We start from the raw sequence: 13,020 nt of genomic DNA, 5'->3' as shown, positions 1-13,020 counted from the left end.
TCCTTGGATCATCACCCTCCGCCTGGGATGACTCCTGGTGGCCCCCTGCCCTGGGCAGCGCACCCAAACCAACGGACCACGCACGCAACCTGGGCTTCATCCTGGACTCCTCCCTCTCGATGACCAGACAAGTCAACGCCGTCTCATCATCATGCTTCAACATCCTACGCATGCTCCGAAAGATCTTCCAATGGCTCGCCACCGAAACCAGGAAGACGGTCACACAGGCACTCGTCACCAGCCGACTGGACTACAGAAACACCCTCTATACCGGAACCACAGCCAAACTCCAGAAAAGACTCTAACACATCCAGAACGCCTCCGCACGACTCATCTTGGACATCCCCCGACACAGCCACATCTCCGGACACCTGAGAGACCTTCACTGGCTCCCCGTCAGCAAGAGAATCACGTTCCAACTCCTCACCCACGCACACAAGGCCCTCCATGACCTGGGCCCCAGGTACCTCAACAACCGCCTGACCTTCTACACTCCCACCCGCCAGCTACGATCGACCAGCCACGCCCTTGCCGCCATGCCACGCATCCAAAGATCCACCATGGGAGGAAGATCCTTCTCCTACCTGGCAGCCAAGACTTGGAACTCCCTCCCCATCCACCTCCGCCTGACCCAAGACCACCTCTGCTTCAGGAAGCAACTCAAGACATGGCTGTTCGAGCAGTAGCGGACCCCCCTCCCCCAAGCGCCTTGAGACCCTCTGGGTGAGTAGCGCGCTATACAAATATCCTGATTGATTGATTGATTGCCTGCATGCTCGGGATGTGTAGCGCGCAAAGTTACCCATGAGGTTTGTCCCGCCCGCTCACGTCCCCTTATTTCCGGTCACTACTAACGTGTTCGCGAGTTATTCTGTGCCAGATTGCAGTTTCTGCGTGTTCGGCAACTCGATCTTACCGACAAGCATCCTCGCGCACGTGAAAATGCTATTGAGCGCGCGAGAACTACGCTACGCAGCAGTTTGCGGAGTATTCGACAACTTCGCGTTCTCCCCGGAGCGCGGAGTTGCCGAAACTCCGCAAACTCCGCGAACGGAGCGTAGTTCTTCGCCCAGGGTTACTCATGACATGGTCAGTGACGTCACTCATGACATCTTAAATTACATCACTGATGACATCATCCGGTAAGTGTGTTGTAAAAATGTTTCTGAGACTTAAAAATATATACTAAGCTACTGCATAAGTTAAATTACTATTCTTTCCATATTACTAATGAGTCAAACTGTTTCTAACATATGTCATCTGAGTGGCTGTGTCACTGTCTGTATCAGTGTGTAAGTGGGTTTCTGAGTGGATATATGGGTGTGCTAGTGGGTGTGTGGGTGGCTTTAAGGATCTGTCAATGGATGTATGAGTGACTGTATAGGTCTGTCAGTGGGTATGTGAGTGGCTGTATGGGTATGTGAATGGGGTTGTGCGTGGTGTGCTGGGTGTGTGAGTGGAAGTGTGAGTGGTTGTATGGGTATGTGAGTGTGTGAGAGGGTGTATGGCTGTGTCAGTGGTTGTTGGGGTGTGAGAGTGGGCATGTGAGTGGTTGTATGGGTGTGTTGGTGATTGGTTACGTTAGTTGGTGTGTGAGTGGCTGTATGGGTAGTTGGAGCTATATAAAACTGTAAAAACTCTGTGTGGGTGACTAAGTGGCTTTGTCAGTGGCTGTATGGGTGAGTGGTTGGGTGTATAAGTGGCTGTTTGAGTGGGTGTTTGCTTAACTGAATGGGTTTGTGAGTGGCTGTAATGGAGAGTGAATGGGCAGGCAAGTGCTTATATAGATGTGTGAATGTATATGCAAATGGTTGTGTGGGTGTGTGGATGATGGTTTGGGTGGCTGAGTCGCTCAGTTGAGAGGCTGTATGGGTGAGTGAGTGGGTGTGTAAGTGCTGAATGGTTAAGTGGATGGTTGTTTGAGTGGGTGTTTGGTTTAGTGAGTTGATGTGTGAGTGGCTGTATTGGAGAGTGAGTTTCTGTGTGAATGGCTATATGGGGGAGTGAGTGGGCATGTGAGTGCTTATATAGATATGTGAATGGGTATGTAAGAGGTTGTGTTTGTGTTTGAGAGTGTGTGTGAGTTCTTGTATATGTTGGTGAGTGGCTGTGTTGAGCAGCTGCATTGGTCAATGATTGGGTGGGTGAGTGGCTATGTAGGTGAATACGTGTGTTTGTGAGTAGCTATTTGGGAGAGTGTATGGCTGTGTGTGTGGCTGCATAGGTAAGTGGCTGGTTGTATGAGTAGCTGTATGGGTGAGTGAGTACTTGTTTGAGTGAGTGTGTGGGTGTTTTAGTGGCTTTATGGATGAGTGAGTGGTTGTGTGGATACTTGTATGGTCCTGTGAATGGGTATGTGGGTGGTTGTGTGGGTATGTGAGTGTGTTTATGAGAGGTTGTATAGATGGATGTGTAAGCAGTTCTGAGGATGATGTCATCAGTGATATCATTTGCGATGTCATCAGTGTCACTGACCATGTCACTGACCATGTTATGAGTAATGTTTTTTGTGATGTCATAAGCAGTGCATTGCGGGTGTGTAAGTTATTGTTAACTCAGGTAACGATAACAAATGAATTTCTATGGTTTTGTACAAGTGAAATCTGAGCCTAACTATAAAGTCCCTTTAGCCTTTGTTTTTTTCATCAATTTCTAAGTTTTTTTAAATTCTATTTCCTAACTATAATGTTTCTGTAACCTTTATTTCTAGTGAATTTCTATGTTTTTTTAAGGTATTTCTCAACTGTAACCTGTAAACTTTGAGAGTGGGTGCGTGAGTGGCTATATAGGTCAGTGAGTGGATATAAGAGTGGCTGTATGGTGAGGTTCTTCGGTTTTCGACTTCGTCCTGTATTCGGCTGCCATTTTGTGTTGCCCTCACTCAGGCAGCACAGCGAACGGAGTGTTTTTGCCTTTTCCAGCTGCTATGTGTCTCTTCTGTTAAAAAGTAACCCCCTGCCCTTGTTTAAGAAACCGATGTCAGGGACTGGCCGAGTACACTAATCCATGTCTAGGTTGATTGATCCCTGTCTCGACTGATTGTTTGGCTTCCCCTATTCTTTCCTTACTTTATCTCATCCGACTGGCCTTCGCTATTCTTTCCTTGTATTCTCTTGTTACAAAACTATCCTTTGAGGCACACAAATATGTCCTGCCACCTGCAAATTGGATTGTAGGCACTAGCACTCATTAACTTGTGGGGAGGGGTGAGACACAGGGTCTGAAAGAAGGGCGTATTTGGGACACTTGAGAGCTTGTATTCCAACTTTTCCTATTGGTTAGCCTTGTATGTATTGGGAGTATACATTGTTAATATGTGTGCTATAAAAGATTGTGCGCCACGGAATAAAGTGGCAGTCTCCTGAGAACCTACTCTGTACTTCTGGAACAACTGTGCTTAGCTGCAGCTAATAAACCTGGTTTTCTACGCCTAACAGAGTGTCTCGTGTCTCTGTCCGACAAGGCAGGTGAACTCAGAGATTTAAGGCGTACCCTGCGCCGCCAGGCCCATAAGGCCCGGTTCTTCAACGGGTCTATTAGTGGGTGTGTGAGTGGCTGTATGGGTCTGTAAGTGGATTTGTGAGTGCCTTTGTGGGTCTGTGACTGGCTCATTGAGTGCCTGTGTGTGTCTGTGAGGGGGTATGTCAGTGTGTTATCATCCTGTGAGTACCTGTGTGTGTCTGTGAGCAGATGTCTGAGCCGGTGAGTGGGTGTATGAGTACCTGTGTGGGTCTGTGTCTGGGTTTGTGAGTGTTACCATGGATCTGCACGTGGCTGTGTGAGTGGCTGTGTGGGTCTGTGAAATGATGTGTGAGTGCCTGTGTGTGTCTGTTAGTGCTATGGCTCTGCTAGTGGGTGTATGAGTGCATGCGTGGGTCTGTGAGTAGGTGTGTGAGTGCCTGTGTGGGTCTGAGACTGGCTCTATGGGTCTCTAACTTGGTCTGTGAGTGGTACTATGGGCCTCATTTATGAGAAATGACTCATCGCTGCATGAAAGCAGCGATGCGTCACTTCTCAGTGCGCACTCCTTGCGACATTCCTGATGCGTCATATTTAATTTATGATGCATCATGTTGCAAGGAGTTACAGATACGTCAGTAAGTGCAAAAGTGACGCAATGCTGGTGTGTGTCACATAAGTGATGCAACTCCTACAATGCGTCCTTTCACATGGGGCAAACCCCATGTGAAAGGGCCTGCGTCAGTCTTACGCCTGCTGTGAGGCAGGCGCAAGATTTTGAAGCAACGGCGCCCTAAAAGTGACGCAGTGAAATCTCCTAGATTTCACTGCATCACTTTTACGACCCTTCCTTGCGTCAATACGCCCCCCTTGCATACATTATACCTGGCGCAGGGGTTTAAAAAGTGACGCATCTACCTAGATGCGTCACTTTGTAAATATGGTGCAACAAGGCGCATTTTTTACGCCACTGGTGCGTCACAAAAAGTGACGCACCAACGGTGTAAAAGTGACGCACAGCCTCATAAATTAGGCCCTATGTGTCTGTGAGTGGCTGTGTGAGTAGCTATGTGGGTCTGTGAATTAGTGTGTGAGTGCCTGTATGTGTTTACGCGTTGGCATGTGAGTGGTGCTATGGTTCTGTTAGTGGGTGTGTAAGTGCTAGTGTGGGTCTGTGAGTCAGTGTGTGAGTACCTGTGTGGGTCTGTGACTGGGTTTGTGAGAGGCGCTATATGTTTGTGAATGAGTGTGTGAGTGGCTGTGTGGGTCTGTGAGTTGGTGTGTGAGTGCCTCTGTATGTCTGTGAGTGGGTGTGTTAGTGGTGCTATGGATTTTGGGGATTTGCCAACTTAGCTTATTTAAAAGGGAAAACCATGGACTCTGCACTCGAGAGACAACAGACAAGAAGCCACTCATCAAAGTCAATACAGATCAGATTACGCTCCATTAGATCAATGATGCATTCACCTCCATTAAGGATTTCAGATTGTTCTTCAATGTGGAAGACAAGAAGTATTTTAAATTGCCTTCACCAAGTCCAAAAAGTTAAGAACGCTTGTGCTTTCCTTAAGTGGAGCTTCAGCTGAGTCACCATTTGCTAGAGATGTGGATACTTAACAGTTTTTAATGAAAATCCCCCCAAAAAATGTTTTATTGCTCTGGCTGGGGCCTTGTGGGACCCCAGTACCAAGGCTAAGGGGTCAGGGTATTTCTACCTTGCCGCCTTCTCTTTTTCCTATCTTTTTGTATGGTACTCGGCTGAGACCGAGTCCCAAGATGGCTGCCAACACTTCCTGGTTGAAGAGTTAGCAGCCAATCAGATCACAGCCCGAGATCAGAAGGGTTCAGAGAGCCTTCACGTCCCTAGATATGCAGATTTGGATTTCTTTTGATAACTGTAAAACTACAGAACGGATGTACACCAAATAATAAAAAGCGTGATCTGCAAAGCAAAATTACCTTTTTGCCAAATTCGGTTAAATCCGCCCAGCAGTTTGGGTTGCAGGCATATCGAATGACTCTATTCGAATAAGCATGGGAAAGGCACACTAATTTTGAACGCCCTCTTTTTCTCAGCTCCCGCTTGATGGATCACCCGGAATCTTTCCATGGACAAATAGAATCACCGGGGAACTTTTTCCAGAACATTTTGTGAAGATTCATCAACAGTACCAATGATATAGACAAGTCAAAAAAATGTTTTCCCTATGGAAACTAGGTCCTAACTATAATTACGCACTGGAGACTGCCATTAGGTAATATATGTGTATACATATATACATATTCACTGGACAAAACAAAGGTTACAGGGACGTTATAGTTAGGAAATATAATTGAGAAAAACCTTAGAAATTCACTGAAAAAACAAAGGTTACTGGGACGTTATAATTAAGCTGACATTTCACTTGTACAAAATGAGAGAAATTCAGCATTCATAGTTAGCTGAGCTAGCTATAACTCACACCCCCACAATGCACTGCTTATGACTTTACATATTACATCACTCATAAAATGGTCAGTGACATCACTTATGACATCATCCACAGAATCTATGATGCTCCCACTCACACCCCAATATAACTTTTCATACACCCACTCCAACTTCCACACTAGCATTCTCAAAACCATTGACATACCCATACACATACTTATAGACCCACTCACTGATTCATAGAACTACACACACTCACTCAGTCACCCATACAGCCGCATATACCCCATCTCACTCAATAATACAGCCACCAATATATCCACTCATACACCCATACAGATACTCACACTGCCAGTCACACATAGAGCTACTCACACACATACTCACTCACCCTTAGAGTCAATCATATAGCCACTTACTCACCTATACAGTTATACACACACCTACTCACCTATTCATACAGCTAGTAAATCAAATCAAATAAGCTTTATTCGTTTTTTTTAGTTTAAAACCATAAAAGCAACAAGAAAAAAAAATACATACATGTATAAATAACTCAGTATTTCATTTACAGTGTAAAAAGGAACCAACTATTAAAACAAACTAAAATCAATTTGACGATTCAGCTGAAAGAAAAAGGAACGTGCAAAATCGAAGAGGGTAGGGGGTTAATAGCACAAGGTTCATGGAATCCCCTTTCACCAAGAATTATGGTTCAATGACATTTGCCTTAGGAACGGATGGTATCGGGGGCCGGGATAGAAATCATACAAGTCCCAGATGCAAATGGGGCCATCTCCCTCTTTGGGCTGGGAAAATCGTAGGTAGGGGACAATGTTCCTACTCTTGAATTTAATTAAAATCAGGTCGCCCGGGATGTCTTTGGGCGACGTACCTAGCCACCCCACCCTCCTGACACTCAGGATTCCACCATCTAGAGCAGATGGCAATGGTCTGTTTTGTTTTAGCCAGGAAATGGCTTTGTTTAGCAGGTCCTGGTGTGTTTCAAATTTGCCCTGACTAGGTGCAGGGACCCCAGAGAGAACAGCCACGTATGGGGCGGCTTCTGGAGGTAAGTTAATCCGATTCCTTCTTTCTAGAGCGGTCCTGGAAACTCTATGGGGTACAGATACGGAGTTAAAAGTAATGTTCCGGCCTCTTGGATTAGGTGTAGTCATGGGGGGTTCAAAATTTTGAGCTTTCGTGCGTGTCGTGGGCTTGAACTTTTCATTGTTGATGGGGGAATGAGATGAATGGGTGTAGCAGTTTTTTCAGTTGGAGTATACTTCCTTAATATTGTTTTTTCGATACTGGTCAACCTGTCCCCCAGATTGTTGTTTTTTGTGACCAGAGGTGATAGTGCAGATATTAAAAGTTGCTCAATCTGGGCCAATAAGGTCAGTTGGAGTGGTGATGCGGGGTCCTGTATTCTGTTCACAGCCTCAATCGGCAATAATATAGGTGGATTGGAGGGAGAAAATGAGGGGCTAGTGCACATTTTGTCGGCATTAGAAGAATTCTCAGTGTCATTATCTTTTTCCTCATCAGCATCACTACCCACTATAGGGGGGTGGATACGTCCTGGACGTAATTCGTACCACACAAGGCATTCAGCTCCTCCCAGATGGACATGATGAGAGGAAATCAGAGCTGCAGCAGCAACAATAAACAGTACAGTGTGGGATCAATAAGAAGGTATAGTAAAACAACTCGGTACCTCCTCCTTCGTAGAAGCCGAGAGGGGTGGCCCGTCCCGGCCTCCTTGTGCCTATGAGGGCCACAGAGGGCCCGCCCTTTGCCCGGGCTTCACCCGGCGTCCCGCGGAGCGGAGCAGAGCGCAGCTTTGAAGCGCCTCCTGGCGCACTTGTGACGTCGCGATGCAGGCGGGGCGGCGGCGCTGTGGGCAGCAAGGAATGACTCCTGGCGGTGGTGGCTGCAGTGGGGGCCTCCTCGCCTCCCCCCTTCTATCCGGTATGTGTGTCCCCCCGCTCCGCCGAGCAGAGCGCAGCTTTGAAGCGCCTCCTGGCGCACTTGTGACGTCGCGATGCAGCGCCGCCGCTGAGGCTGCCGGGAGATGTAGTCCAGGGGCGGCGGCGCTGTGGGCAGCAAGGAATGACTCCTGGCGGTGACGGCTGCAGTGGGGGCCTCCTCGCCTCCCCCCTTCTATCCGGTATGTGTGTCCAGCTAGTAACACATACTCACCTATACAGACAATCGGAACCAACTCTCTGACTAATGCAGCCACTAATATATCCACTCATACACCCATACCGCCACTCACACACTGTCAGTCACCCATAGAGCTACTCACACACCTAGTCACTCAACAATAGAGTCAATTACACAGCCGCTTACTCACATATACAGTTATACACACACCCACTCACGTATGCATACAGATACTAACTAGGCCTGGCGGTAAATTCCATTCCGCTCGCGGAATCTGCGGAATTTGGGTAATTTCGCATTCCGCGGAGAACGCGAAATTGCCCAAAATTCGGCGTACTGCGACTTTGCGTAATTGTTTGCTTATTCGCGTTCTCAAAATGCGTGTTTGCAAGATATTTTCCCCCGAGAAGGCAAACAGCGATCGAGAAAAGGAAAAAAGCATTGCGAACAAGAAATTCCACGTGTTCGCAGAATTTCTGCGTGTTCGTGGAGATTTTTTTACCATTTCTCAGAGATTTGCGTAACGCAATTCCGCAAATTCCGCCCACCACTAATACACATGCTTATTCACCTATACAGTCACTGACACAAGCAGACACTCACACATACAGTCATTCATAAACTCCAACACTCAACTATACTGCTCCCTCCTTTTTTTAAAAAAAATCAAGAAAGGGGCAAGCCCTGTAGGATGGGGTCCCCGGGGGATGGAAATGGCCTTGGAGGGGAGCACTCCAACCCCTACCTTTAAATTCTATATTGAAAAAAGAAAAGGCCTCACCCTGGGAGATGGCGTCCCTGAGCCCGAAATCAGCTTGGGAGGGGGCTGCTTGGCCCCCCTCCATTCTTAAGAAAAAACCTAAATAAATAAATGATGGCAGACCCCAGGGAAGGGGGTACCCGGGGCCCAATATAGTCCAGGGAAGGGGGGCACATGGAACCCTTCCTAAAAAATAGCCAAATCAAAATAAAATAACAAAGCTGGCAACTCGCTACAGGCCCCACTCATTTCCCCACTACTCTGCAAACATGCCTCCTGGCGCACTCCTGGTTGGGGGATGAAGTCCCTTTGGGTGCCGAAGGCCCTAAGGGGCCAATAAGACCTCCTGTTACCTCCAGTAAGCCCCACACAGTGGAATTGCTGAAAGGTGGTCGGGCCACACCCCCTTCCTCCACCACTCAGCAAATGCACCTCTTGGTGCACTCCTTGTGGAGGAAGGAGGTTCCCTTCTTCCCCAAATAAGTAGCGAGTCAGAAGGTGTGTTTGCAGAGTGGTTGAGAAAGGGGGCAAGCTCTCTGACGACCTCTCAGCAATCTACATGTGTGGGTGTTACTGGAATTAACAGGAGGGTTAGTTGGTCCTCAACGACCCTCAAAAGCCAAGGGGACTTCATCCCCCAACTAGTAGTGCACCAGTAGGCGCATTTGCAGAGTGGGGGAGAAAGGGGACATGGCCACCAAAAACCTCTTAGCAAACTTGTTGGAGGGGAGTAGGCCCCCAAGAACCCTCAAGACCTAAGGGGGCTTTATCCTCCTACTAGTAGTGCACCAGGAAGGACGTTTGCAGAGTGCTTGCAGAGTGGTGGAGAAAGGGGGCATGGCCTGCTATCAGGTCACAGCAAACCTGTTGTGTGGGACTTACTAGAGGTATTAGGAGGGGTAGTTGGTCCCTCTTAGATCTCGGGGTCTCTAGTTGGCAATGGTATTTACCTTTGTTTGTCCAAATAGGGACCCTTACTTCTAAGTCAGGACAAGGGGATTACACTCCTTAATACCCCTGCTCACCCCCTTAGTAGCTTGGCACGAGCAGACAGGCTTATCTCAGAGGCAGTGTGTTAAGCATTTGTGAATATACACAGTAATACAGTGAAAACACTGCAGTTGGTTACAACACAGGTTTTATAAAAATAAGTATACTTTATATAGACTTAACACAAGACCGCAAACAACAAAAATCCACAATACTACACTTAAGATTGCTTTAAAGATGATCAAAGTTACTTAGTTCAGGTTGATGATAAACGCGACAAAGTTCTCAACAAACTACCTGGATGCATAACGCAAAGTAAACAAAAGGCTCGCAAAAGGGGAGATGCGTCGGTTCCGTGATCCGGGGGAGATAATGCGTCGTGCCTCAATGCTTGCGCAGAGTAGGGGATGCGTCGTTATCCTTACCGGTGCGGAGGTGATGCGTAGATTCTCGGCCTGCGGGCCAGTTGCGATGTGCAAGATGGCGCCTTGATATAATGCGATGATCCGGTTAGGATGCGAGAACATGGCGTCCTTGATGCAACGATACGATGATGCTCCGATGATGATGCGAAGACGCCCTGGCAGCCTTGCGACGACTCTGTACTTTGGAGCCGCAACAGGCCCTGCGACACGCTTCTCCGGTGATACGATGGTGACTCTCTTGATGGAGTCAAGCTTCTCCGGCGAGGCGACAGCAGGCAACTTCGATGAACACACGCTTCCAGGGAGATGCGGCGAAGGCTCGCTTCTCCGGCGGTGTGACGATTTCAGCTGCGGCGGCGACACGCTTCCTCTTGATGCGTTGCGCTTCCAGCTCCCAGCGACACTCAAATGTCTTAGATGGAATTCCCAGCATGGAAATTCACAGGGGGAGCTGGAGATGAAGTCTTTTGTCACTGAGACTTCAGCAGGAGGTAAGCACAGTTCAAGCCCTTGGAGAATATTCTGTAGATGATGAAAGTCCTTAAAAAGTTCCTTCTCCTTTCCTTGGCAATGTAGCAACCACTGCAGGCCAACCCAGCAAACAGCACACTGGCAGAGGGGCAGTCAAACTCCTGCAGCTTCCTTGGGTCTTCTCCTTTGCAAAAGGCTTTTTGGTCCAGAAGTGATCTAATTTCTTGGGATCAGGGTCTCAATATTCATACCCCAAAATCCTTTGTTCTCTGAAAGCAGAGAGGCCTCTGCCTAGTCCAAACCAGTTCCTGAGCACTTTGTTTAAATGACTCTCTCCTTCCTTTCACTGTGCAGGGCAGAAACCACAGGAGGTGGAGCAAGCACAGGGGAGGGAAGGTACAGCTCTGGAGCTCTTTGCTGACAAGATTCATTCACTCCTTTCACAGTGCAGGGCAGAGACATCAGACAATCCACGGGAGATGGAGCCAGCATTGTAGAGGGAAGGCCCAGCCCTATTCAGGTCCGAGGTGCAACTCCTCCCTCCCATATTCTGAGTTCAGGCATACTAAATTCGAATTTCTACCATGTTCCCTGAGTCAGCTAGGATTGTAAGAATGTAATAATCTAACTGTCCATTCTAGCTTATGGAGAACAGGTAGCCTTCAATAGTGAAAAACGAAAATGGCTATAGTTCACTACTAGGACATGCTATACACACCAGAGCATGTCCTACCTTATACTTACAATGCACCCTGCCCTTTGGCCTACCATAGGGGTGTCTAATATGAAGCAAAGGGAAGGTTTAGGGACTGGCAAGTGGGTGCACTTGCCAAGTCGACGTGGCAGTACTAGATTGCACAAAGGCCTTGCAATGGCAGGCCTGAGACACACTTTAAAAGCTGCTCCTGTGGGTGGCACAACCAGTGCTAAAAGCCCACCAGCAGCATTTGATTTACAAACCCTGGGCAAACATGGTGCACTGTACTAGGGGCTGACAAGTAAATCAAATAACCCAATCATGGAATCACCAATTAGTACATCAATTTAACATAGGGAGCACTTGCACTGTGGCACTGAATAGCAGTGGCACAGTGCCCAAAGCATATAACCAGCGAAAACATATCTAAACGGAGGAGGCAATCCATAAAAAATGGAAGGGAGACTCACACCAATGATGGCAGGTCTAACAGTCCCCAAGGATACCCTTGGGGGCCAACTACCCCTCCTTTTATCTCCAATAAGTTCCACACAGCCGAATTGCTTAGAGGTCTCTGGATGCCACACCCCCTTTTGCCACCACTCTGCACCTGGATATGATAATACAGGGTCTGACAGCCATCAGAGCCTGGAGTTTTAGAGGATGCCAATTCTTGGATGGCCCCTCTAAATTCCTGGACAGTTATAGGAGCGTCCTTCACCCCCGTTTTAACCTCAATAATGACTTGAGGTACTGGCAGCATAGCCAAAAATATATGTTCAAGGCCTATACCGTTTTGTGTAGTATTGTATTGCACATGGTAGTGTTTGTGATAGACATCTTGACTCTTGCATTGGGCATGTACGATGGTGTCTAGTGCTACCTAAACTGCTGTGACAGGAGCTTGTGGGCTTTTATGTTTAATTAGCCATGCTAACTATCTGCTCACTTTCTCCCCTTCCATATGGGCTTTGATTGTGTAAACAGAGTAATCAACACATAAGTGTTCCAACAAAGCAGCATGGTGTTGATGCACTGCTCTAAGGGCATCTCTAAGTGTAGGGTCCTTAATTGTTTAGGTCTCGCCTTCGTAGCGCGCATGTGCTGCAAGGCAAAAAGACCTTTTCCCGTCGCTTTGGCTTTTCAGCCAAGCACGTGCATGCGTTCCATTGCCTTCAATGGCAACACGTGCCGTCAGGAGATTCACTCGCGGGAGCACGCGCTACAATTTGGCAGCAATTATCGCTCTCGCGAGTGAATCGCGCCCGCCCCCTCCTCCCCCCCCCACCGCGCGAGGCACGCATGTTTGTGCTTGTTGGTCTAGGTGAGGTTTATCGCATTGGCAGGCTAAGAATGAAACCGCCCGGTTTAGCACGGACTCATTACTTCGGAGATGGGATGTTACCATAGTACAAACCCGTGGTTTTTCGTGGCCAGGGGAAGTCCCGAGCAGAGTTCCATACTTTAACCAAGGCAAGCATCTTTCTACCTTGTATAGTTGCAGAAAGGTTCTTTAAAAATATTAACACGTCCTTTCTAAAGGCAGTGAGAAACAAAGCGCTGTCTATAATCACATAAACGCCGCGTGGCAGCAATGCCTCTTACGACAACATTCACT

The sequence above is a fragment of the Lissotriton vulgaris genome, chromosome 3_1 (genome assembly GCF_964263255.1).
Source record: "Lissotriton vulgaris chromosome 3_1, aLisVul1.2, whole genome shotgun sequence".
NCBI lineage: Eukaryota > Metazoa > Chordata > Amphibia > Caudata > Salamandridae > Lissotriton > Lissotriton vulgaris.
Note: the sequence above shows the minus strand (reverse complement) of the source record.